Source organism: Oncorhynchus nerka, linkage group LG3 (genome assembly GCF_034236695.1).
Source record: "Oncorhynchus nerka isolate Pitt River linkage group LG3, Oner_Uvic_2.0, whole genome shotgun sequence".
Lineage (NCBI taxonomy): Eukaryota > Metazoa > Chordata > Actinopteri > Salmoniformes > Salmonidae > Oncorhynchus > Oncorhynchus nerka.
The window spans coordinates 18,133,408-18,159,769 of record NC_088398.1 but is presented as its reverse complement, the minus strand read 5'-3'; the positions used below and the strand labels follow the sequence as shown (position 1 = coordinate 18,159,769).

The window sequence follows — 26,362 nt, the reverse complement described above, 5'->3', positions numbered from 1 at the left end:
TCTCTTCTTGTAAATAACTTTTCATTGCGATATCACTTCAGAGTCTAGTATCTGGGTTTCCAATCTGTCTCCCTCAGCAAGGAAATCAATGGTTATAGATATTTCACCCTAGATATGCTTAATATGAGTCTGTCACCTTTCTCTGAACACAAGATCATATGTTGATGTACCCTCCTCAATATGGCTTAGCAGGTCTCTCTCATTTGATAAATAGTGTTTTATACATTACAGGACATTGTAAGGCATCATGCGTAAATATGGTATAACCTATGTACAGTATGTGGTCCATTTTTGTGTTATTATGAGAGAATCCAGTCATCTCAGAGCTCATGAGGCTGAAAGAGACTAACAGAACCCTAACCAGTGATGAAAGATGAGGAGTTAATGGCCATACCAGGAAACTGATGCATGAGTGGGGTGAAAGAATCTTCCTACCGAGGTTTGGATATGTCACGCACTGACCATAGAGAGCCTTTGTTTTTCTATGGTATAGTAGGTCAGGGCGTGACTGGGGGGTTTTCTAGTTATTATTTTCTATGTGGGATACTAGTTTAGTTTTTCTATGTTGGTGTTTTGTATGATTCCCAATTAGAGGCAGCTGGCTATCGTTGTCTCTAATTGGGGATCATATTTAAGTAGCATTTTTTCCACCTGTGTTTTATGGGATATTGGTTTGAGTTAGTGTATGCTACACCTCTTAGTTACTTGTTTCGTTCTATCTTTGTTGTTTTGTGCATTTCTAATAAATAATGTGGAAACCATATCGCGCTGCAGCTTGGTCCGATAATTATTCCAGCGAACATGACAGAATATCCCATCAAACCAAGCAGCGTGCCCAAAGAGGGAAGGATTTCTGGACATGGGAAGAAGTGATGGGGAGATGCGAAACCCTTCCTTGGCGACAGATGGAAGGAGATTATGGAGGAAAGCGACGACGACAGGGTTCGCAGCTACAGAAAGCTCAAGGACAGCCCCAAGTTTTTTGGGGGGGGACACATGGAGCTGGCGGCTGAGCAGAGGGAAGAGCCAGAGACTGTCAGGGAGGCAATGGTGAAGTTGGGAGAGAGTGAGATGAGAGGGATGTTGTGCAAGTGTGTTCTGCTCAACATCCGACCAGAGGATCCGGTTATCAGTCTGGTGCAACCTGTGCCGGTTCCACGCTTATGGCCTCAAGTGCGCCTCTCCAGTCCAGAGCTTCCGGTGACGGTCCAGAGACGGTCCTCGGTCGGGAGCTTCCTGCGACGGTTCACGGAACCTCATTCCTGCAGTCAGCTGTCACGCGGGACTAGGTGGGTGAGGAAGGAATCAGGCGCAGAGAGTTCCACTGGGAAAAAGTGCTCTTTAATATGGCACAAAAATAGACAAGCCCAACAACACAGGGCACGGACAGTAAATGTGACTACCCAAAAACACAGGGTGCCAAGTCCAGAAAATTACACACTTCTACCTAAACGCACACACGTAACACAAAGACAATCCCGCACAAAACAAGGGCAGGTACACATACTTTAAATAAGGAAGCTCATTAAGCACATACAACAGGACACAGGTGAAACTAATAAGTCAAAACAAACAGACAAACGAAAAAGGGATCGGTGGCGGCTAGTAGGCCGGTGACGACGACCGCCGAGCACCGCCCGAACAGGCAGGGGAGCCAACTTCGGCGGAAGTCGTGACATCAGCAATGCCAATTTCACGCTCCTTCTAAACATACAGTTGAAGTCGGAAGTTTAAATACACTTAGGTCGGAGTCGTTAAAACTAGTCTTTCAACCAAACTACAAACTGTAGTTTTGGCAAGTCGGTTAGGACTATGACAGGCTCACTGTCCACCCTCCCTCCCAGAAGCTTGGAAGGGATGAGAGAGACAAGCCTATGGGTTCGTAGCTTCAACCCCACATCACACACACACACCAATTGATGAATTGTATGCTGAATGTACAGTTTCATGTTAACAAACTATAGTTTTGGCAAGTCGTTCTTCCAACAATTGTTTACAGACAGATTATTTCACTTATAATTCACTGTATCACAATTCCAGTGGGTCATAAGTTTACATACACTAAGTTGACTGTGCCTTTAAACAGCTTGGAAAATTCCAGAAAATTATGTCATGGAATTAGAAGCTTCTGATAGGCTAATTAATATAATTTGAGTCAATTGGAGGTGTACCTGTGGATGTATTTCAAGGCCTACCTTCAAACTCAGTGCCTCTTTGCTTGACATCATGGAAAAATCTAAACAAATTAGCCGAGACCTCAGAACAAAAAAATGTTATCCCTCCACAAGTCTGGTTTATTCTTGGGAGCAATTTCCAAATGCCTGAAGATACCATGTTCATCTGTACAAACAATAGTTACCAAGTATAAACACCATCAGACCACGCAGCCGTCATACCGCTCAAGAAGGAGATGCGTTCTGTCTCCTAGAGATGAATGTACTTTGGTGTGAAAAGTGCAAATCAATCCCAGAATAACAGCAAAGGTCCTTGTGAGATGCTGGAGGAAACAGGTACAAAAGTATCTATATCCACAGTAAAACGAGTCTTATATCTACATAACCTGAAAGGCCGCTCAGCAAGGAAGAAGCCACTGCTCCAAAACCGGCATAAAAAGCCAGACTACGATTTGCAACTGCACATGGGGACAAAGATTGTACTTTTTGGAGAAATGTCCTCTGGTCTGCTGAAACAAAAATAGAACTGTGGCCATAATGACCATCGTTATGTTTGGAGGAAAAAGGGGGAGGCCTGCAAGCCGAAGAACACCATCCCAACCGTGAAGCATGGGGGTGGCAGCATCATGTTGTGGGGGTGCTTTGCTACAGGAGGGACTGATGCACTTCACAAAAAAGATGGCATCATGAGGTAGGAAAATTATGTGGATATATTGAAGCAACATCTCAAGACATCAGTCAGGAAGTTAGAGCTTGTTTGCAAATGGGTCTTCCAAATGGACAATGACCCCAAGCATACTTCTGAAGTTGTGGCAAAATGGCTTAAGGACAACAAAGCCAAGGTATTGGTGTGGCCATCACAAAGCCCTGACCTCAATCCTATACCAAATTTGTGGGCAGAACTGAAAAAGCATATGCGAGCAAGGAGGCCTACAAACCTGACTCAGTTACACCAGCTCTGTCAGGAGCTGGCTACCAAATACTAATTGAGTGCATGTAAACTTCTGACCCACTGGGAATGTGATGAAAGAAATAAAAGCTGAAATAAATAGTTTTCTCTGCTATTATTCTGACATTTCACATTCTTAAACTAAAGTGGTTATCCTAGCTAACCTAAGGCAGGGCATTTTTACTAGAATTCAATTTCAGGAATTGTGAAAAACTGAGTTTAAATGTATTTGGCTAAGGTGTATGTAAACTTCCGACTTCAACTGTATCTCTAGCTTAAGCCGCCTCCAAAGTTGTTTAAGAGAATTTGGCTGTACGTCCAATAAAGCCCTTTTGTGGGGAAAAAGTCATTCTGATTGGCTGGGACTGGCTCCCCAGTGGGTGGGCAAATGCCCTCCTAGGCCTACCCATGGCTCTGCCCCAGCCCAGTCATGTGAAATCCATAGATTAGGGCCTAATTAATTAATTTCAATTGACTGATTTCCTCATATGAACTGTAACTCAGTAATATCCTTTAAATTGTTGCATGTACATTTTTTTTGTTCAGCTAACTCTCTCCATTTCAGGTGTTCTGCTTTTTCTGTAGCAGCTTTTGTCCAAATCATAAGGCAGTTGCCTCACCAGTTTACTGTATGTACTACTGTGAAACCCCCTACCTCACAACCATGATTACATATTGATTTCATTACCTGTGACCAAATTGGCAGTGTTTACTTTTGTCTTTAATGCAGAAAAGTACTCCGTCAGTTGCATTTTGCACACCTGCATCTCTATCGAGCCACCCTCGTGGCGACAGGTATGGCCTTTTACTTAGAGTATGGATTCCTCATCGAGTCACCCACTTTTGAATGCATCATTAACCTTTGCCCTCTGCGTAATGGCATAGGTCAAGTCACTAATTATGGTTTGAGATGAGTTCACCATGCTGGCGAGGATCAATCTGCCTTGTCTAATTAGCTTTAACTGGGCACTCAGTCACTACTGACTGGTGTAGAGTGGAGAGAGCTAAAGAAACAAATAGAAGAGATATTGGTGCCATAAAACTGGCTCTTCAAGTAGCTGTCCAGTGTTTCCAGATCTCTATGAAATATAATCTATAATTAATTACAGTATTTGTGTAATAGTATTTCTTCCAAAAAATCATAGTTAAATATGTAAAAAAGCAGCTTTTCAGTGTGTGGTGTGGGCATAACCCAACAACAGAATGGTGTGACCATGTACCGGTCAATCAAATATTCATCTGTTCAAGTAAATCTGTTCAAGTAAATAGATGATTGGCCGGCTCAGCTAATGAGCCAATGAGTAGCTTAGCCAAAAGCATGATATCATCCTCTATGAGGAAATGGCAAGCATTTTTTAAACAGAGTTTAAGGAAGGATTTTTTAAGTGTTTTTTTCTCTAATTTATGCTTTTGGCCAGTTGTTGACAAGTCAATAACATTATTTGGGTATGGGTTAGCAGATTATGAGCTTTTTAAGGTGAGATTTTCACTGGACAGTTATTTTCAGTCCAATTGTAAATGGTGGTAATATAAAAGTTGGCAGGAGTTCATTTTGTACTGTAGACATAAGGATGTCCATGTCCTTCTCCAGGGCAGTAAAGCTGATACTAAGATAAGGTCCAAGACTAAGGGGTTGTTGGCAGTAGCAAGGTTAGATTTTATCTGTGTGATGGTGGGATTTGGAAAGACTGACTAGAATAATAATTTGGTGGGTGCTTATAGTTGTCCTATTTCACAGATGTACAATTGTGTATTGGAAATGTGTTTTTTGCTTATCTCAACTCCCCCTGAGAGTAAGGTCAAGGCCAGAGTTGGTCATTATCAATGGCGACCCTGAAGCAATTAGCGTTAAGTGCCTTACTCAAGGCCACAGACAGATTTTTCACCTTGTCAGCTCAGGGATGCAAACTAGTGACCTTTCGGTGACTGGCCTAATGCTCTAACCACTAGGTTACCTGCTCTACCCAAACCACAATAATCAAGGAATTCCATCTACCCTGTTTAAAGCACTACAATATTTGGAAGTTTTTCCAAAGTTATTTTGCAATAATAATTATTGCTATGTAGATATGGTTTGTTTAGCGTTATGAACATTGGTGGTATCACGTAACATCATTGTGTTCTTTGGCTTTGCCAAGAATATTGTCTGATTGAAGATCCAGGATTCGACTTTGCCTGGCTACCCAGACTCCTTGCTCCGGCTAAAGGCTACGCCAATCTCATCCCCAAGCATTCCATATGTGTTTTTGTAAAATGACGCCCATTAAGTGGGAGTTCCCTGAGACGCCCCTACCGCTCCCCAACCACCCAGCCTTGGAGGTGTCTCTAGGATCAGGACAGCTATTTTTTGTCTGGTCTCCTGTCTCACACTGAGGTGACTCCAGGATTGGACATTGTCCTGCCAAGTGCAATGTGATGGTTTCATAGGCTTTAGTTTAAACCCATCGCCAATCTGACTGAGCAAATTACAGATTATGTCCCTGTATTACCACCACAGTAACCAGTACCAACTTGTGTCATCATAGCCCATTAAGAGGATACTACTCTTATCTAATCAGCTAATCTGCAATCAGCACAATTGAGTTGACCAGTAGTGGAAAATAGGTTATAATACAAATTGAATGAGAAACGTAGCCTATCGGTCCACAATGACCTAAGACATGAATCTGTGGTCTTCCATCATGTAATCCTCTTGTTTTTGCTTGTCATGATATACAGTACTCTTTCACCTAGATCTGCATATAGGCTGTGTTTGCACAGGCAGCCCAATTCTGATATTTTTTTCTCCACGATTTGGTCTTTTGACCAATCACATTAGATCTTTTCACATCAAATATTTTTCAGAGCTGATCTGATAGGTCAAAAGACCAATTGGTGATAAATGGATCAGAATTGAGCTGCCTATGTAAACGCAGCCTTACACAGGCAGACAAATTTATATTTTTGTCACAAATTAGTATTTTGACCATTTAGATCAGATCTTTTGCCCATAATTGGGCAAAAGATCAGAATTGGTCTGCATGTGTAAACGCAGCCTAACAATCTTCAATTGAGAACTTGGGTTGATCATCATTAGGAGCACTAAATATTTTACTGGGCAAGATGCCAGGGTTTTCACCTAGAATTTTCCATAGTTCGACAAATTAGAGAAGAAGCAATCTCTCGTGGAAAGACTATGTGACATAACTGATATCTTAACATTTGTCAAATGGAAGGATGAGATGAATAACGAGCAACAGTAGTTCCGGTGCTTTGGTTCTGGCACTAGTTATTTGGACGTATCAGTTTTGGGTGGTGCTTAATTTGGGGGTGGGGATTTCAAGAAATCAATCAACCAAATGTATTTATTAAGTCCTTCTTACATCAGCTGATATCTCAAAGTGCTGTACAGAAACCCAGCCTAAAACCCCAAACAGCAAGCAATGCAGATGTAGAAGCACAGTGAGGGGTGGCCAGTCCTCTTCTGGCTGTGCCGGGTGGATATAACAACATGGCCAAGCTGTTCAAATGTTCATAGATGACCAGCAGGGTCAAATAATAATAATAATCAGTGGTTGTCGAGGGTGCAACAGGTCAGCACCTCAGGAGTAAATGTCAGAGTACCTCTACCGCTCTTGCTGTCTCATTCATTCAGAGTTGAAAACAGCAAGTCTGTGACAGGTAACACATCCGGTGAACAGGTCAGGGTTCAATAGGCGCATGCAGAACAGTTGAAACTGGAGCGGCAGCACGGCCAGGTAGTCCTGAGGCATGGTCCTAGGGCTGAGGGAGGGAGAGAGGGAGAATATACTTAAATTCACACAGGACACCGGATAAGACAGGAGAAATACTCCAGATATAACAGACTGATCCTAGTCCCCCGACACAAACTACTGCAGCATAAATACTGGAGGCTGAGACAGGAGTGGGCGGGAGACACTGTGGCCCCATCCGACGATACCCCCGGACAAGGCCAAACAGGCAGGATATAACAGCACCCACTTTGCCAAAGCACAGCCCCCACACCAGTAGAAGGATATCTTCAACCACCAACTTACCATCCTGAGACAAGGCCGAGTATAGCCCACAAAGATCTCCGCCACGGCACAACCCAAAGGGGGGGCGCCAATCCGGACAGGAAATCATGTCAGTGACTCAACCCATTCAAGTGACGCACCCCTCCTAGGGACGGCATGGAAGAGCACCAGTAAGTCAGTGACTCAGCCCCTGTAATAGGGTTAGAGGCAGAGAATCCCAGCGGAGAGAGGGGAACCGGCCAGGCAGAGACAGCAAGGGCGGTTCATTGCGCCAGTGCCTTTCTGTTCAACTTCACACTCCTGGGCCAAACTACACTCAATCATAGGACCTACTGAAGAGATGAGTCTTCAATAAAGACTTAAAGGTTGAGACCGAGTCGGCGTCTCACATGGGTAGGCAGACCATTCCATAAAAATAGAGCTCTACAGGAGAAAGCTGTAGATATTAGATATTAGATATTCTAGAGACAGTAAGGAGGCCTGCGTCTTGTGACCATAGCGTACATGTAGGTACTCCAAATCGGAAAGATGGGTAGGAGCAAGCCCATGTAATACTTTGAAGGTTAGCAGTAAAACCTTGAAATCAGCCCTTGCCTTAATAGGAAGTGTAGAGAGTGCTAGCACTGGGGTAATATAATCAAATGTTTTGGTTCTTGTCGAGATTCTATCAGCTGTGTTTAGCACTAACTTAAGTTTATTTAGTGCTTTATCCGGGGAGCCGGAAAGTAGAGCATTGTAGTAGTCTAACCTAGAAGTGACAAAAGCATGGATTAATTTTTCTGCATCATTTTTGGACAGAAAGCTTCTGATTTTTGCAATGTTACTTAGATGGAAAAACGCTGTCCTTGAAACAGTCTTGATATGTTCGTCAAGAGAGATCATGGTCCAGAGTAACGCCGAGGTCCTTCAGTTTTATTTGAGACGACTGTACAACCATCAAGATTAATTGTCAGATTCAACAGAAGATCTTTGTTTTTTGGGAGCTAGAACAAGCATCTCTTTCGCAGCCATCCACTTCCTTATGTCTGAAACAGGCTTCCAAGGAGGGCAATTTTGGGGCTTCACCATGTTTCATCAAGATGTACAGCTGTGTCATCCGCATAGCAGTGAATGTTAACATTATGTTTCCGAATGACATCACCAAGAGGTAAAATATGTAGTGAAAACAATAGTGGTCCTAAAACGGAGCTTTGAGGAACACCGAAATGTACAATTGAATTGTCAGAGGACAAACCATCCACAGAGAAACTGATACCTTTCTGACAGATAAGATCTAAACTAGGCCAGAACTTGTCCATGTAGACCAATCAAAGGGCATCTGACACAATTACACAAGATTTTGTTCTGCGTTTGAGATTAGGGATGAGGAAAAATAATTGTCAGATTTCTGCACATCTAACTTTAATTCAAATAAAGCATAGTATGAAATTCCATGAAGATGAAACAAATGTCCTCCCCCAAAACTATTTGAGAGAGCTTAGAGAGAAGCTTAGAGTGAGCTGGGTAGAGAACACATTGTGACAACGCAATCGTCCTTGAGAGTAGAGTTAGGTTATCCCACGGCTCATCCAAAAATCATACACAACGCACAACAAGGCATGCACACACACGCAAATACACACACACACACAGCATCTGTTGGGTTTTCATCAGGATAATCAGCTATCTGTATTCCCCCCCATAGACCACATCTGGCACAGTACTAAAGTCGACCTCAACCTACAGGGAGAAATAATTAAAGGTATGTTAATGACAGTAATAACCATATCAGTGTACTCCTTTCATATCCCAGCAAGTCACTGTCTAATTCAATGTCTCTAGATGATACGTCCTGATCGATATAAATCCCCTACAACACCTTCTCCTGCCACTAGCTGTTTAGCATTCTTTATAACTAATGATTTACTAAATACTTTACACACGTTTTTGCTGAACCCATACCTTTCTACGCAATAATTAAACATCTTAACGTTTTGAAAATGTGTCTGTACCTTGGAATGCTGTAGATTTGTACACTTCCTTAGTATCCCTCATGTAAAAGTGCATCAAATAATGTTACGTAAACTAATGTTACTCATTGACTGGTTTTACCTTGAACTCAGGGCATCAACACTATCTAGTCAAAAAATGGTTGAGTGCTATGTGCACTCCTCTCTCTCTCTCTTGAAAAGTCCATCCATGTGTGGATGGGAGCTGGATGTGTCTGAAGACATGGAAGTGTTAGCAGAATGAAAGGTCAAGGGTCACAGACAACAGCTGACTAGGATGATAGTGGCATATGGTGACGGACACTAGACATTTAACCAGAGAGGCCCCACCAACCCACCTTTGGCCACCTGAATTAATATGGTTTTGCCCCATTTCACAAATAACAATTCATAATCCTATGCTGTAATAAAGAACCTATTAGTGATATTGCTTAAACTGATATCAAATAAGTTAGAGATATGTATTTTATATTTGTTAATGAATATTGTAGTAAGGTAATTTCCGATTTAAATAAATTGACTTTCACTATGAACGTGACTTCAAAGGAAATCCTGTAATTATTTGCATGCACCCTTGTCACATCGGACCTTTGCATCCCACGAGGATGTGGGAGACATCTCCATGTGACTCTGCATGTTTTTTTCTCTCCAGGAATCCCAAAAGAATATACCCCACACTATCTCCCACCTCAAAATTAACCAATGAAAAGTTTCTTAACTCTATCGTCGCCAGCTTTGATTAACTCTAAACTCCCCACCAGACTGCACCTGCCATACCTGTTTATGGGTCATACTTACCAAAGTAAGTACAAAATGGTAAATGTTACTTTCTTCATCATATTTCACACATCAGACAATATTTCCAGTTAAATAGATTGGTTTAGCATAAGCACAACTTTGATCCAGGGATGACAGTGAATACACACATCTCGATTTGTTTCCCATAAATGATGAAAGAAAAATGGATTTGTTACATACTGTGATGGGCGCGTGCTGGTGGCAGAGAAGTCAGGCGCAGGAGAGTGAACTTGGTATAAACGGAGCAGTTTAATGAATATACAAAAACTCAGAAAACCAAAATATACAAAGTAAAATAAGGGGGTGCAAAACCCGTCGCACACCAGAACATAACTACCACCAATACATACAACAAACAATCACCGACAAGGACATGAGGGGAAACAGAGGGTTAAATACACAACATGTAGTTGATGGGATTGGAATCAGGTGTGATGGAAAACAAGACAAAACCTATGGAAAATGAAAAATGGATCAGCGATGGCTAGAAGGTCGGTGACGTCGACCGCCGAACGCTGCCCGAACAAGGAGAGGGACCGACTTCGGCCGAAGTCGTGACACATACATTCAATATGTTTGTTTCAAACAAACAAACTAGCAGTTACAAAGACATTTTTACAAATCCATTAAAAATGAAAAGCTGAAATGTCTTGAGTCAATAAGTATTCAACCGCTATGTTATGGCAAGCCTAATATGTTCAGGAGTAAACATTTGCTTAGCAAGTCACAAATAAGTTGCATGGACTCCCTCTGTGTGCAATAATAGTGTTTAATATGATTTTTCAATGACTACCTCCTCTCTGTACCCGACACATACAATTATCTGTAGGGTCCCTCAATCAAGAATTTCAAACACAGATTCAACCACAAAGAACAGGAAGATTTTCCGATTTCTTGCAAAGAAGGTCACCTATTGGTAGATGTGTAAAAAAAAGCAGACATTGAGTATCCCTTTGAGCATGGTGAAGTTATTAATGGCACTTTGGATGCTGTATCAATACACCCAGTCACTACAAAGATACAATCGTACTTCCTAAGTTGCCGGAGAGGAAGGAAACCATTCAGGGATTTCCCCATGAGGCCAGTGGTGACTTTAAAACAATTCCAAAGTTTAATAGCTGTGATAGGAGAAAACTGAGGATGGATCAACAACATTGTAGTTACTCCACAATACTAATCTAAATGACAGAGGGAAAATAAGGAAGTCTGTACATAATAAGAATATTCCAAAACATGCATCCTGTTTGCAACAAGGCACTAAAGAAATACTGCAAATAAATATTGCAAAGCAATTCCCTTATTGTCCTGAATACAAAGTGTTATGTTTGGGGCAAATCCAATACAACACATTACTGAGTACCACTCTCCATATTTTCAAGCATAGTGATGACTGCATCATGTTATGGGTATGCTTTTAATCGTTAACGATGGGAGATTTCCTGATTTAAAAAATGGAATGGAGCTAAGCACTGACAAAATTCTAGAGGGAAACCTGGTTCATTCTGCTTTCCACCAGACACTGGGAGATTAATTCACCTTTCACCAGGACAATAACCTAAAACACAAGGTCAAATCTACACTGGAGCTGCTTACCAAGAAGTCAGCGAATGTCCCTGAGTGGCTGAGTTACAGTTCTAAGTTTAATCTTCTTGAAAATCTATGTCAAGACCTGAAAATGGTTGTTTAGCAATGATCATCAACCAATTTGAATTTTGAAAAGAATAATGAGTAAATGTTGCACAATCCAGGACTCACAGCTGTAATTGCTGCCAACAGTGCTTCTATAAAGTATTTTACTCAGGGGTGTGAATATTTATGTAAATGAGATATTTCTGTATGTAATTTTCAATAAATGTGCAAACATTTCTTAATAAGTGTTTTCACTATGTCATCATGGGGTATTGTGTGCAGATGGGTGAGAAAAAAATCTATTGAATCCATTTTGAATTTAGGCTGTAACACAACAAAATGTGGAATAAGTCAAGGGGTGTGAATACTTTCTGAAGGCACTGTAAACAAAGATCTAAGTACATATGTTCTCGTCTTCCTTGCATCCTTTTTGATGATAAAGAATATTGTTCCTAGAAGGATACACTCAGTATCTTCTTCATCTATTGCAAGTGTGTTTTATTTCTATCTAACCAATTATAAAGTTCAGTAATACCTAACTCCATTCCCTAATTCAGTTAATTGCCCAATTCAGAATTGACTGCTTGTCACTACCACCTAGGGACTTGTTCTGAGAAGGATATAGAAGGTGTTAGACAATATGGCAAAATAAATGCACATAAATGCCTATCAGAAGGTAAGGTGGAAGTATTACGATATTGCTCATACCTAATCCTTTCCTATCCACATTAAATATTGAGTGGAAGGGACAAGGGGTTAATTTGGTACTAAGAATGTGTCTCTACATCAGGGTTAGGCAACCAGATTCAGCCAGGTGGCTCCGATTTTTATCGGAGTGGATGGTTGGAGGGCCAGGACATAATTATAATAATTTATACACTGTAAATTAACCACAACTAAGCCCAAAAATAAATGTTTATTTGAAAACAACAATAATGTCATGCCTTGATTGCATGGAGACACGATCACGTCTCTTTTTTTATTTGTGGGAATGCGGAACAGATTTCCTAAATTAAACAAATCTGGTGATTTTACACTCTTTTTTTAACGAAAAAGTTCAATCCCCCAAAAAACACACATTTGCCTGTTTTGGCCCGTGGGCCACCTGCTCTGTATGGTGTGTCGTCAGGCAGTCTATTTAAAAATAATTACCTGAGTGTTATCTCTCCTAGCTGTTGCTCTTTTGAAGACTACAATCAGATGACACAATCAGATGACAGAATGGCTTCTGAGCCGGACGAGACACAGGACTAAGATCGCAGTGGTGTGTGGCTCCGGCCTGGGCCTGCTCGCTGATGGTGTTACCAACAAAGAGATCTTCCCTTACGCAGATATCCCCAACTTCCCGGTCAGCACAGGTGAGAGGATGTCACTGTCACGAACATATAATGTGTCATGATAATATTGATATGAGACTAATGATAGTATAATGTAGTCTCCACCCAGCAAACAGTGAATGTTCCAATGGAGTCTTAATTTGGTTTAAATCCACTGTTTTTAAAATGTCCCGGCAAAACCTACTAACAGTCCGGGAATTCAGAAGTAACCAGAAATGTTTTGCTCTGTATAAACTGTCAATCTATAATAGGCAACACCTCTCTGTAAACATCACTTCACCCCAATTAGCTTGTTCATTGATTCTCCCAAACATCAGGTGAACCTGAGTAGTGCTCTTAATTATGCCTGCACAGCAGAGGAATTTACATGTTCCCTCAATGATTCCGTTGACACACCATTGCAGCTAAGTAGTTTATTGTTTACTTGCTGAAATGCATTTGGGATTTCTGTGTGTGTTTGTCAAAATGTTGCTTGGCTTAACAAATCATAACCAGCTATCGGGAATATGAACCAAGAATGAATAACTGCTCCCCATGAATAAAATATTATAACTGGAGTAAAAATAGGTCCTAATATCTTCCACGTGGAATTCTTATTAGGATCTCATGGACATGTTTAAATATTCATCATGTGGAGGTGAATATAAAATGTCTGCATAAGCGCTCAAATGTTCACTTTCCTATTATTATGAGAGGAAGGTGGGTCTTTGGCTTTGCAGAAAAGTTTTTGTTGTGTTTTGGACAACAATAGCATCATAAATAAACTAATGAGAAGCCTAGAAATAACATTATTTGACAATCATCATTAGACAGAGCTGACATTTTTTAAATTATCTTCACTTCAGGTTTGGTTTGTGTTGCAGTCTTTCCAATTGTCTTCTGGTTCATTTAAGCTTGTCAGAGAGAAGAAGCCCATTGAAAACACTAATCGATGTTCAGTGCAGCACTAGACTTCTTGTTTTTAGGTAAATTAAATGGAGAGCAAAATGATTTGTAAACATTCTAAATGAGTGTGATTTTAGACAATACAAATATTGGTGTTTGCCTGTGAACAGGTGCTATGCTGTGTGAACCTGTAACAGTAAACAAATCAAATAAAATGTGCCTATCCAATAACCTGTAAAAACATAGGGTCAGATGTAATCAAATCCACACAACATAATACATAGCAGTTTCCAAATAAAGGCTCACATAACCAAGTTAATGCAGCAATGGAATGGATTCTGAAGTAACTTCAATGGACAGAGTAATAACTGACACCATCCTCCCCCCTAAACTTCCCTCGGCCATCCGTCAACCTCTGACGGAGGAGAAGAAAGTCACTTCTCTAAACAATGTTGTAATTATTCAGGTCCTATCTCACTACGCAGCACTTTTCCACAAATTGCCTCTGATTTAACTCAGGATCAAATTAACATAATCTCCATACCACCGAACACAACTCTGCTGTAGTCTCAGCCATCATCCCCACTATAAAGAAGGGTACTAAACAGACAATGACAGTTGACATTTGTCAGCGGATGACTTACACTTTTATTTCACTAGCACAGATACTGTTCCTACACTGCATGCTCTACTGAGTACTACAGTGCATTCGGGTAGCATTCAGAACCCTTGACTTTATCCACATTTTGTTACGTTAAGGCCTTATTCTAAAATTGATTAAATTAAATGTTTTCCTCATCGATCTATACACAATACTCCATCATGACAAAGCAAAAACGGGTTTTTAGCCATTTTTGCAAATTTATTCAGAATAAAAAACAGATACCTTATTTACATAAATACTGATTGCTATGAGATTCGAAATTGAGCTCAGGTGCATCCTGTTTCCATTGATCGTCCTTGAGATGTTTCTACAACTTGATTGGAGTCCATCTGTGGTAAATTCAATTGATTGGACATGATTTGGAAAGGCACACACTGGTCTATATAAGATCCCACAGTTGACAGCGCATGTCAGAGCAAAAACCAAGCCATGAGGTTGAAGCTATCTGGGGAACGGTACCAAAAAATGTCTGCAGTATTGAAGATCCCCCAAGAACACAGTGGCCTCCATCAAGACTCTTCCTGGAGCTGGCCGCCTGGCCAAACTGAGAAATTGGGGGAGAAGGGCCTTGGTCAGGGAGGTGACCAAGAACCCAATGGTCACTCTGACAGAGTTCCAGAGTTCCTATGTGGAGATGGGAGAACCTTCCAGAAGGACAACCATCTCTGCAGCACTCCATCAATCAGGCCTTTATGGTAGAGCGGCCAGACGGAAGCCACTCCTCACTAAAAGGCACATGACAGCCCACTTGGAGTTGCCAAGAGGCACCTAAAGAGGCACCTAAAGAACTCTCTGGTCTGATGAAACCAAGTTTGAATTTTTTGTCCTGAATGCCAAGCGTCACGTCTGGATGAAACCTGACACCATCCCTACGGTGAAGCACAGTGGTGGCAGCATCATGCTGCAGGGATGTTTTTCAGCGGCAGGGACTGGGTGACTAGCCAGGATTGAGGTAAAGATGAACGGCGCAAAGTACAGTGAGATCCTTGATGAAAACCTGCTCAAGAGCACTCAGGACTTCAGACTGGGGTAAAACTTCACCTTCCAACAAGACAACGATTCTAAGCACACAGCCAAGACAACGCAGGAGTGGCTTCAGGACAAGTCTCTGAATGTCCTTGTGTGGCCCAGCCAGAACCCGGACTTGAACCCGATAGAACATCTCTGGAGAGATCTGAAAATAGCTGTACAGCGATGCTCCCCATCCAACCTGGCAGAGCTTGACAGGATCTGCAGAGATAAATGGGAGAAACTCCCCAAATATAGGTGTACCAAGCTTGTAACGTCATACCCAAGAAGACTTGAGGCTGTAATCGCTGCCAAAGGTACTTCAACAAAGTACTGAGTGAAGGGTCTGACTACTGACGTAAATGTGATATTTACATGTTTTTATTTGTAATGAATTCGCAAAAATTTCAAAACATGTTTTGGATTTGTTATTATGGGGTATTGTGTGTTGATTAATGAGGGGGGGAAACAATTTAATACATTTTGAATATGGCTGTAATGTAACAAAGTGTGGAAAAGGTCAAGGGGTCTGAATACTTTCCCGAATGACTTTATATAGCCTATGTGTGATCTATGTGAGATTATAAACCGAGTGGTTCAAGCCATGAATCCTGATTGGGGCGGCAGCCTAGTGGTTAGAGCGTTGGACTAGTAACTGGAAGGTTGCAAATTCAAATCCCCAAGCTGACAAGGAACAAATCTGTCGTTCTGCCCCTGAACAGGCAGTTAACCCACTGTTCCTAGGCCGTCATTGAAAATAAGAATTTGTTCGTAACTGACTTGCCTAGTTAAATAAAGGTAAAATAAAAAATTAGCTGAAAGCTGTGGTATTTTTAAGCAATAAGGCACGAGGGGGTATGTTATATGGCCAATATACCACGGCTAAGGACTGTTCTTAGGCACAACGCATTGCAGAGTAAATGGACACAGCCCTTAGCTGTGGTATATTGGCCATTTACCATACCCCCTCATGCCTTATTGCTATTATAAACTGGTTACCAACGTAATTAGAGCAGTAAAAGTAAATGTTTCGTCATCCCCGAGAGATACAGTCTGATATACCATGGCTGTCAGCCAATCAACATTCAGAGCTCAAACCACACACTGGTATGGCAAAAACATTTGTTTTTACTGTTCTAATTACATTGGTAACCAGTTTATAATAGCAATAAGGCACCTCGGGGATTGGTGGGTTGTGGCCAATACACCATGGCAAATGGCTGTTTCCAGGCACGCCACATTGAGTCGTGCTTTAGAACAGCCCTTAGCCGTGGTATATTGGTCATATAGCACACTTCCTCTGGCCTTATTGATAAAATATAGGCTTTGGGATCTGTTCTATTATTTATTTTCAAATGCAAACATACTTATCTTATTCATATTCCATAACCCATGCATTTTGAATATCTACTACAGCATATGGAGGATAGGTCCCATTGTATGTAAGTACACAGTTGTCACGTCTGCTCCTGCTCCTGTACGACGTCGCTAGAATACTAACCACCGGTCCTGGGATTCATCATTACGCACACCTGACACTCATCATTACACACACCTGGGAATCATTATGATTCACACCTGGACTCCATTACATTCATTATCTCCTCCCCTTTATATGTCACTCTCCCATTTTCTCTCACCAGTTGGCATTGTTCTTGTGTATCGGCGTACTGTCTTATGTTAGTTGCATATTCTTGGTTATGTTGTTTTATTAAAATGTTTCACCTGCTTCCAACTCACTGCCCCATCATTACAACAGTGGTCCATGCAGAGTATATTTCAATACAGCAGTAGTATTTGACTTCTATAGGACTCTCTCATGCGTGGAGTATGAACAACACAAATCGGACATCTTCTGTGAAATTAAACATCAATAAAACATGAATTCACAGTTTGTATTTTATAACCCTACATGAGACATGCTGTATCACTAACCTCCCGTGACAGAATATACTTGTGTTCTGTGTCCTTCGCAGTCCTGGGTCATAAGGGGTGTCTGGTATTCTAAAAGGGAAGTCCTGCATCTTCATGCAAGGAAGATTCCATCTCTACAAGGGCTATTCACTCTGTAAGGTAAATCCAAGTAGAGTATCTGACCAATGAACAGTTAATCTATGCTATTTAGCAGATTATTTTATTCAAAGTGACTTGCAGTCATGCAGGCATACATTTTATGTATATGGGTGGTCCCAGGAATCAAACCCACTACCCTGATATTACAAGATGCACGCTCTACCAACTGACCTACAAACTGAGCTACGAAAGGCCCCATATGTTATCTATCTATATTAGTTTATTTAAGCTACATTTTAAACATCCAACATTAAGATATTTGCTATACACTACTAGTCTTTCTACTCTTTTACCTTGCTATTCTACCCTTTCCTTTGAGATCAGGGAAACATCAGATTATTTTAACCATCAATATCCATAGCCTCCATGGATTCAACCCAGTCCCTGCTCATCTATAACCCTTACACATTTCCACTACGGTGACACTGGATGTTTTGAAATATTCATCACCAGTGTGTGCGCTGTGCTTATATTAGCCATCATAAAGAAGGAAAAGAGTGAAACAAAATGGGTCCTTTCTTTTGGAGTGCTATGCTAAAAACTCTCCATTGTGGCTCAACAAGGTCATGTTAACTGAAGGAGCACTCCTATTTGTATAACAGAGAGTGGCTGGCATCTCCGGCCTTGGCCCATTAACTTTCTGTCACAATCAGGAAAGTGGTAGGCAGGAAGACGATAGCTGAAACCAGCCTGGGAACTGCTGACTCTGCAGAAGGCTGTATATTTTAACAAAGTTTAGGACAGGGTCGCCATTGATCTGGGCCTTTTTTCTTAAAAATATCCCTGGCAGCAATGAGGTCATTGTTGGGTCATTCGGTGTGAATTGAACAAAATGTCAATGAAATGTACTATTTTTGAGAAACTAGTACAGATGAATGTAATTTAAGAATTAAGCCATTTTCTCAAACAGCTTGTAAGGATGTTGGACCAAATGTTGAGTGGATGAGAGGTATGTACCAACAGCCGTTCACCTGTGTTGTGACGCTTGTCTTATTTGTATATAAAAGTATTTCAAAGTAGCAACTTCCTATATGTAGGTTTTTGCTTGGTCACGACTTACAGACCCAATCAACCAGTGAATCAGTTGTAACACTGCGTATTTATGTCACTCCAGAGTTACATGAGTCCTTTCCTTCCACTGTTTTGGTTAAGAGAACATAAATGCAATTGAATGTGACCACAGAGGAGGGCTTAGGTTACAGCCTCACCATTGGACATACAGAAGTATCTTACACCGCAAGAGGCTTTGGTAACAGTTTATAGGGAGACAGAAAGAACAACAGACCAAATGATGCCCTCTAGATCAACGTCTTATCACCTATGGGCTGTTTCTCTATTCTGACATCCACAATATTGTTTTCACCTGTCAATTCTGTTCAGATCAGAGTAGATGTAGGTGAGGACCCAAAGGAAAGGAAATAACTTTACACTCTTGAGATGCAGCCCATAGGTGAGCACTGTCACAGTTAGGGTTGCAAAGGGACGGGATATTATTGGAAACTTTCGAAGTTTACCATTAAACTACCAGAATTTTGGTATCTTTTAATGATTTTATGTAATCTGTCACAAGAAATCTAGTGGCATTTTGGGTACTTAAGATTATCACAGGTGTCTGTAACAATATCTGGCCCCTGTGTGGCCTTATCACGTATAATTTTACAATTGTAAAAAAAAAGAAAAAAAAAGACTAATCTGTAAAACAGTATCCTATAAACCATGAATTTAGTTTCCCCTTGTGGCTCAATTGGAAGAGCATGGGTTGTGGATTCGATTCCCATGGGGGACCAGTACGAAAAAGTATTACAATTCATCCACTCACTACTGTAAGTTGCTATAAGACAATGTTTTGCCATCAAGCTGGCTGCAGTTGTGAAAAAAGTCAATAGTTGGAAGAGTTGCAGAGTTAATTGAAAATAATGCCATTGTTGATTAGATGCTTTTTTCATTCAGCTATTTTCTCTTGAACCATATGGTCTATCTACAAGACACTCATGAACAATATCAGCACAGATATAATAATTGAATCGTTTATATGAATACATTTTTTTTAGTTATTAATGTATAAATTACCAAAGTTTACAATAGATTGCTATAGATTTGCTGCTAATTATTAACAAAATGACAGAACATTTTGGTAGCTTTGCAACCCTACTCATGGTAGATAGGTTTCCTATCTTGAGGGCTGACTGAGCATGCAGCAAAATGTGTAAGGTGTTAGAGAAGAACAGGTGTGATTAAAGTGGATGTTGGACCGCTTTCCTATGGCTCAGTACACCAGACAAGGCGACAAATCGATTTCTGCTAAATTTACCCGGGCACATGCAACCGATACAGCTGTGGTTTCAGCCTGCCATCTGCCCCCTCATTCTCTCCCTTCTTTTCTCTCTCTCTCTCTTAATTTCTCTTCCCCCCACCACAACCACACAATCTCACACACTATACTCTCATCTCCACACACCTCTCCATGTCTTCCCTGTTCTGCTCCCTTTCTTTCCCAACATTACCGGACAGCAGTCCAGTATGTGTGACAGGGACACCAGGGTGTCCATACACTCCATCAGCCCAGGGACACATCCATAAGTCATTGTATCTGACACCTCCGACACCAACATCGCACCACTCTCACAAGACTTTACGTAAAGACAAAACAAATGCAGACATGTTGCAGCGAGAACTCAGTCAATATCTACAAGGCTGGTGATGCTACTCGTTTTCTACCAATTTTATATCTCCCTTTTCATACACTTTCTTTTATGATACACTTTTATCCATGGGTTTTGACATCAAGTACATAGCAGAAAAGCAATATGGTTTTGTTTTGTTGAATCGCACTCACACTCACACAAGCGCTCTCTCCCTCCCTCCCTCCCCCTGATTTGCAATCAGGGTGTGAGCTGTTATCTCTCTCATCTCAGTGTGTCCGTAGGAGATGCATGGCAAGGTTAATTAGCTGGCTTGCTTTGTTAGCCCTCCCTGACCTCCTCTCCCTCTGTGAGTGGTGCCTTTCATACAAACTGCGAGCATGCAGCTGGAGTTAGCCTTGGCGCTAGTTTTGTATTGTATAGTGGCTGTTATTGGAGCATACTGAGTGTTATTGGGATGCATGTTTAATTCAGGTAAACATGTATACACTCCTAGCTTGCAAACTGACAAAAATGTGCATTTTCATGAGTCACTGTACACTCACACACACGCAAACCCTGTTTATGGATGTTGCACTAGTGGTGCCGTGTGTGTCTCTCAATGGTCTGACTTACAGATGTTGGATCTGCAGCAACAGGAAATGTGAATTCTTATGTGGATTATAATGAATGCAAAGAGCAAAAATAGGACAGCACTCTGGTGAATAAACTTAAATGAACATATGTTTATTGCCGCACTGAAATACACTACAAGTTTTAAATTTCCTGTATTTCAGGAATGTTCTCCTGCAACAGAGTGATCAAATTAAGATCCAAATCTGTACCTTATTGGGCATTTCTATATCAAGATCCTGAATTCATAAACCCCCCAAAGAGAAGTGTGTGTGAGACAGAGTTACAAGTCGTGGCTGCATGCTTGTGGCAGATTGTATGCACATCTTGTGTATTACTGGTGCTGGAGATGACCAAGAATGGTCCAATAGTTGTCCGAGAATAATACAAACGTTTTATGTCTCATTTCTCCTCTTCCCCTTAATGGTACAATAAAGTGTTGGTAGCATTCTCTTCACCTCTCACGTCATTTCCTCTCTTCTCTATTTCTCTCCCTCCCTTTCTCGGAGTGTGGTGTCAGGAAAATAACCTCACACTCAACGTCAACAAAACTAAGGAGATGATTGTGGACTTCAGGAAACAGCAGAGGGAACACCCCCCTATCCACATCGATGGAACAGTAGTGGAGAGGGTAGCAAGTTTTAAGTTCCTCGGCATACACATCACAGACAAACTGAATTGGTCCACCCACACAGACAGCATCGTGAAGAAGGCGCAGCAGCGCCTCTTCAACCTCAGGAGGCTAAAGAAATTTGGCTTGTCACCAAAAGCACTCACAAACTTCTACAGATGCACAATCGAGAGCATCCTGGCGGGCTGTATCACCGCCTGGTACGGCAACTGCTCCGCCCACAACCGTAAGGCTCTCCAGAGGGTAGTGAGGTCTGCACAACGCATCACCGGGGGCAAACTACCTGCCCTCCAGGACACCTACACCACACGATGTTACAGGAAGGCCATAAAGATCATCAAGGACAACAACCACCCGAGCCACTGCCTGTTCACCCCGTTATCATCCAGAAGGCGAGGTCAGTACAGGTGCATCAAAGCTGGGACCGAGAGACTGAAAAACAGCTTCTATCTCAAGGCCATCAGACTGTTAAACAGCCACCACTAACATTGAGTGGCTGCTGCCAACACACTGACACTGACTCAACTCCAGCCACTTTAATAATGGGAATTGATGGGAAATGATGTAAAATATATCACTAGCCACTTTAAACAATGCTACCTAATATAATGTTACATACCCTACATTATTCATCTCATCTGCATACGTATATACTGTACTCTATATCATCTACTGCATCCTTATGTAATACATGTATCACTAGCCACTTTAACTATGCCACTTTGTTTTCATACTCATCTCATATGTATCTTGCCTATGCTGCTCTGTACCATCACTCATCCATATATCTTTATGTACATATTCTTTATCCCCTTACACTGTGTATAAGACAGTAGTTTTGGAATTGTTAGTTAGATTACTTGTTGGTTATTACTGCATTGTCGGAACTAGAAGCACAAGCATTTCGCTACACTCGCATTAACATCTGCTAACCATGTGTATGTGACAAATAAAATTTGATTTGATTTCTCTCTAACTCCCTTCCTGTTGACTTGTCCATTCCTTTCTCCTCCCCTCCTGTATACTCATATCTTTCTCTTGAGTTCTCTCTCTGACTCTCCCCCCACCTATATTTCTCTCCTCTCATTCTCCATCCCCCTCCTCTTCTTCACCAGGCCACATTCCCGGTGGGGATCTTCAAGCTGTTGGGCGTGGAGATCCTCATTGTGACTAACGCCTCAGGAGGTCTGTGTCAGGACTTCAAAGTGGGCGACATCATGCTCATTAAGGACCACATTAACGTGCCAGGCTTCGCCGGCCAGCACCCTCTGTGCGGCCCCAATGATGAACGGTACAACCAGAGACAGCGAGACAGAAAGATAGGGGTAGAGAGGGGAGGTAAAGAGAGAGGGAGAGGGTTGTGGGAGGGCACAGCACCCACTGTGCTGCTACAATGATGAACGATACAGGCAGAGAGATGGAGAGAGGCAGGGAAGAGGGACAGGGAGAGGGGTGGGTGGAATGGGCGGGGGAGAGTGAAAAATGTAGTACAGTCTGAAGCACAAAGGTGGGAGGAGAGATGGAAAGAGAGAGGGTTGCAGTCAGTGAGAGAACTGAAATAATCCCAGGAAGAGGAAGCAATACATAGCCTTCAAGTAATCTACTTGCTCACATTTATTTTAACTAGGCAAATCAGTTAAGAACAAATTCTTATTTACAATGACTGCCAAGGAACAGTGGGTTAACTGCCTTGTTCATGGACAGATCAACAGATTTTTACCTTGTCAACTCTGAGATTCAATCTAGCAGCCTTTCAGTTACTGGCCCAGCGCTCCAACCACTAGGCTACCTGCTGCCCGCATGTATTACATGGAACCTTTAATACATATTTTTCCTTTACAGCTCGGAGGTTGTAGATTCATGACAAATATACTGTATGTTGACTAGTAAAGTGATTTCCAAGCATTGTGCTCAGAGAGCTACAGGTAACTGCCAAAATAATGGAAACTCTTGAGTAAATGAGGAATACAAAGTATATTGAAAGCAAGTGCTTCCAGAGTTAATTAAGCAATTAACATCCAATCATGCTTAGGGTCATGTAGAAAAATGCTTTCAGACTATTATTTTGGATACCGTGGCTCTGTCCCAATAGGATGACATGGCCCCCATCCACAGGACACGAGTGGTCGGTCACTGGATAGTTTGATTAGCATGAAAACGATGTAAACCGCGTGTCATGGCATTCTCAGTCACCAGATCTCAACCCAATAAAACACTTAAGGGAGATTCTGGAGCAGTGCCTGAGACGGCGTTTTCCACCACCATCAACAAAACACCAAATGATGGAATTTCTCGTGGAAGAATGGTGTCGCATCCCTCCAATAAAGTTTCAGACACTTGTAGAATCTATGCCAAGGTGCATTGAAGCTGTTCCTGCTCGTGGTGGCCCAAAACCCTATTAAGACACTTTGTGTTGTCTTTATGTTGGCAGTTGCCTGTATTCTCTGTATATTTTCATATTACTGTATTATATTACAGTATTATTCATATTATTAATAGTAGCAGATTATTGGTAGATTAGGAGAGATGCATTGCAATAGTATTCACTCCATTTGTCCCATCGATAAGCCAGTATTGTTTGGGCTGTGCTCTGCTCCAGGTTTGGGATCCGGTTCCCCTGCATGTCAGATGCCTACAGTAAGGACCTGAGGAATCTAGCTCTGGATATCCGTCATGAGCTGGACTATACCAACTTTGTGCGGGAAGGGGTGAACTGCATGGTGAGCGGGCCCAACTTCGAGACCATCGCTGAGACACGCATGTTGCAGGTTTTGGGGTGCGACTCTGTGGGTGAGTGGAGACAACACAAGCCTACGAGGTACAACCACAAACAGATTTTCCTCACCAGAACTGGCTATGACATGAGCGAAAAATTACAATTAATGTTAGGAAATGTTCAATTAAAGTTTAAAGAGACAATAGCTAGATATTTACTATAACTTGTGGTTCAAAATGCTGGATCAAGATCAAGCATCTTTTCAGGAAGGGGATATTTTATCAGAGCCAAGTGACCACCAGCCCACAACATGGTTTAACAACGATAAACACAGACGAGGCTTGCTCACTCTCCTTTTCCCCTTTCTAGTTCATTAACACTGCTCTAATTGGACCTCCCTCGTAAAAAAAAACCCTGCTGAGCTCGTTAATAAATGATGGCGCTAGCTCTGCTAACAGAGCCACCGCATGCTAATTAACTTAGCGATTAGGTCAACAGATAGACCAACAGGCTGCTACATGCTGTGACGCTAATTGGTCTGATGATTTGATCCCAGATCAAAATACAACACAAACAAATATCCGTAACAATGGACAGTGGGCAGAACTAACGCATGACCTCTTTCATTATCCACTCCCCCTAAGAACATGTATTTTGACGACTTGTTACCTTAAGAGCTTGTTGTTGTTGTTGTAGCCAAGCGATGACAAAGAAAAGCGTTTTTGTTTCCTTGTTTTGGTGACCTATTGAGTTATTACTCACTGTGAGTGACCAAAGCTCAGGGAATGGGACCAAAGCTCAGGGAATGGGACCAAAGCTCAGGGGACAGTACACAGAGGGGGTTATTAATGATGCAGAATAGTATAACCACTTCTCCACACACACACATACACACAACCATGACCCAGTGCCACCCACAACCCTGTTGGATATTTTGCCTTTTTTTCTCTCTGCCCCTCCCCTCACCCTCGTGTCCCTGTCTGCTCTCCCTATCCCCTTTCCTCTACCCCCTTAGGCATGAGTACGGTCCTAGAAGTAGCAGTGGCCAAGCAATGTGGCCTGAGGGTCTTTGGTCTCTCACTCATCTTATTTCTGTATATCGTTTTATGTACCTTATCTGCACACACTGTGAACAGCTCAGCGTATCTATTCTGTCATCTGTTGACTAGTTATTAAGTATGCTACAGGAGCATCTTAATGTATTCTTATTATCATTGTGAAGGTCTCCCTGGACTACAGCCGTGAGGAGAAGGTGAACCATTAGGAGGTCCTGGAGATCAGCAAGATGAGGGCGGAACATCTGCAGATGATGCTTAACACACTTATCGCCCGCTCCCACCAGCTGGATGAGGGCATCAACTTCAACTGAAGGGGGAGTGGGATGGAGATAGAGAGACATACTCTAATGTTGAAGCACACTCTCTCTCACACACAGACACACACAGAAATGTACACTGACATGTGCACACATACACACGTACATATCATTCACTGTCAATCTTAACAAAAATCAACCACCCATGATGAAAGAGTTAAGTCAATAGTTTAATAAAATGTCCTAAAGTTGTTGTTTTTTTTACACAAGAACCAGTCTGTTAAATGTAAATGCTTATTTGATGATAGGGCACTAACATGAGAATATGTAATGCTCCTTTTTAACATCAGCTGAAGAGGTACCACTACCAGTTGTACAACTGAACACATGAATATCTTCCGCATTTAACCCAACCTAGGTATCCCCCTTTCCCTTTCCTTACCTACGGATATTCAGAGAGAGAGAGAGATTATACATTAATTCCACAAAATGTTTTTCTCCCAAAAATAAATGAGAAAAGCCTCCAATCAGAAAATATCATTTCCTGACAAATACTGGGCAAAAAGACATGCAACTGAACAAATATACAGGTGATGGTTATTTTCTCTTCAAATTCCTCCTGCTATTCAGAGCTAGTGACAGAAAAACCACGTCCTAGATTAATATAATTATACAGTGCTTTCTTCTTTGTTATCCCCTCACTGTTTAGAACGAGAATCAAACTATGATTTCTGTGCTTCATTGTGTTTACCACATAACACAAGTCTGTTTCATAGAGTTGATGAAAAATGACTTATCATGCTTGACAACTACTGTGTTGCGCGTTAGTATGACTGCAAAAACAGTGAGAGCTCATGTAGAAATAATATGTTTGTTGTAAGAATTTACACAGCAACAGAAAAAATTTACAGGAAAACTTGGTATC

General features: G+C 41.6%; 1 pseudogene; it reads left to right on the top strand.

The window, feature by feature from the left end:
* Positions 1 to 918: 918 nt before the first annotated feature.
* On the top strand, positions 919 to 25,491 carry LOC115114549 (purine nucleoside phosphorylase-like; annotated as a pseudogene).
* The last annotated feature ends 871 nt before the right edge of the window (positions 25,492 to 26,362 follow it).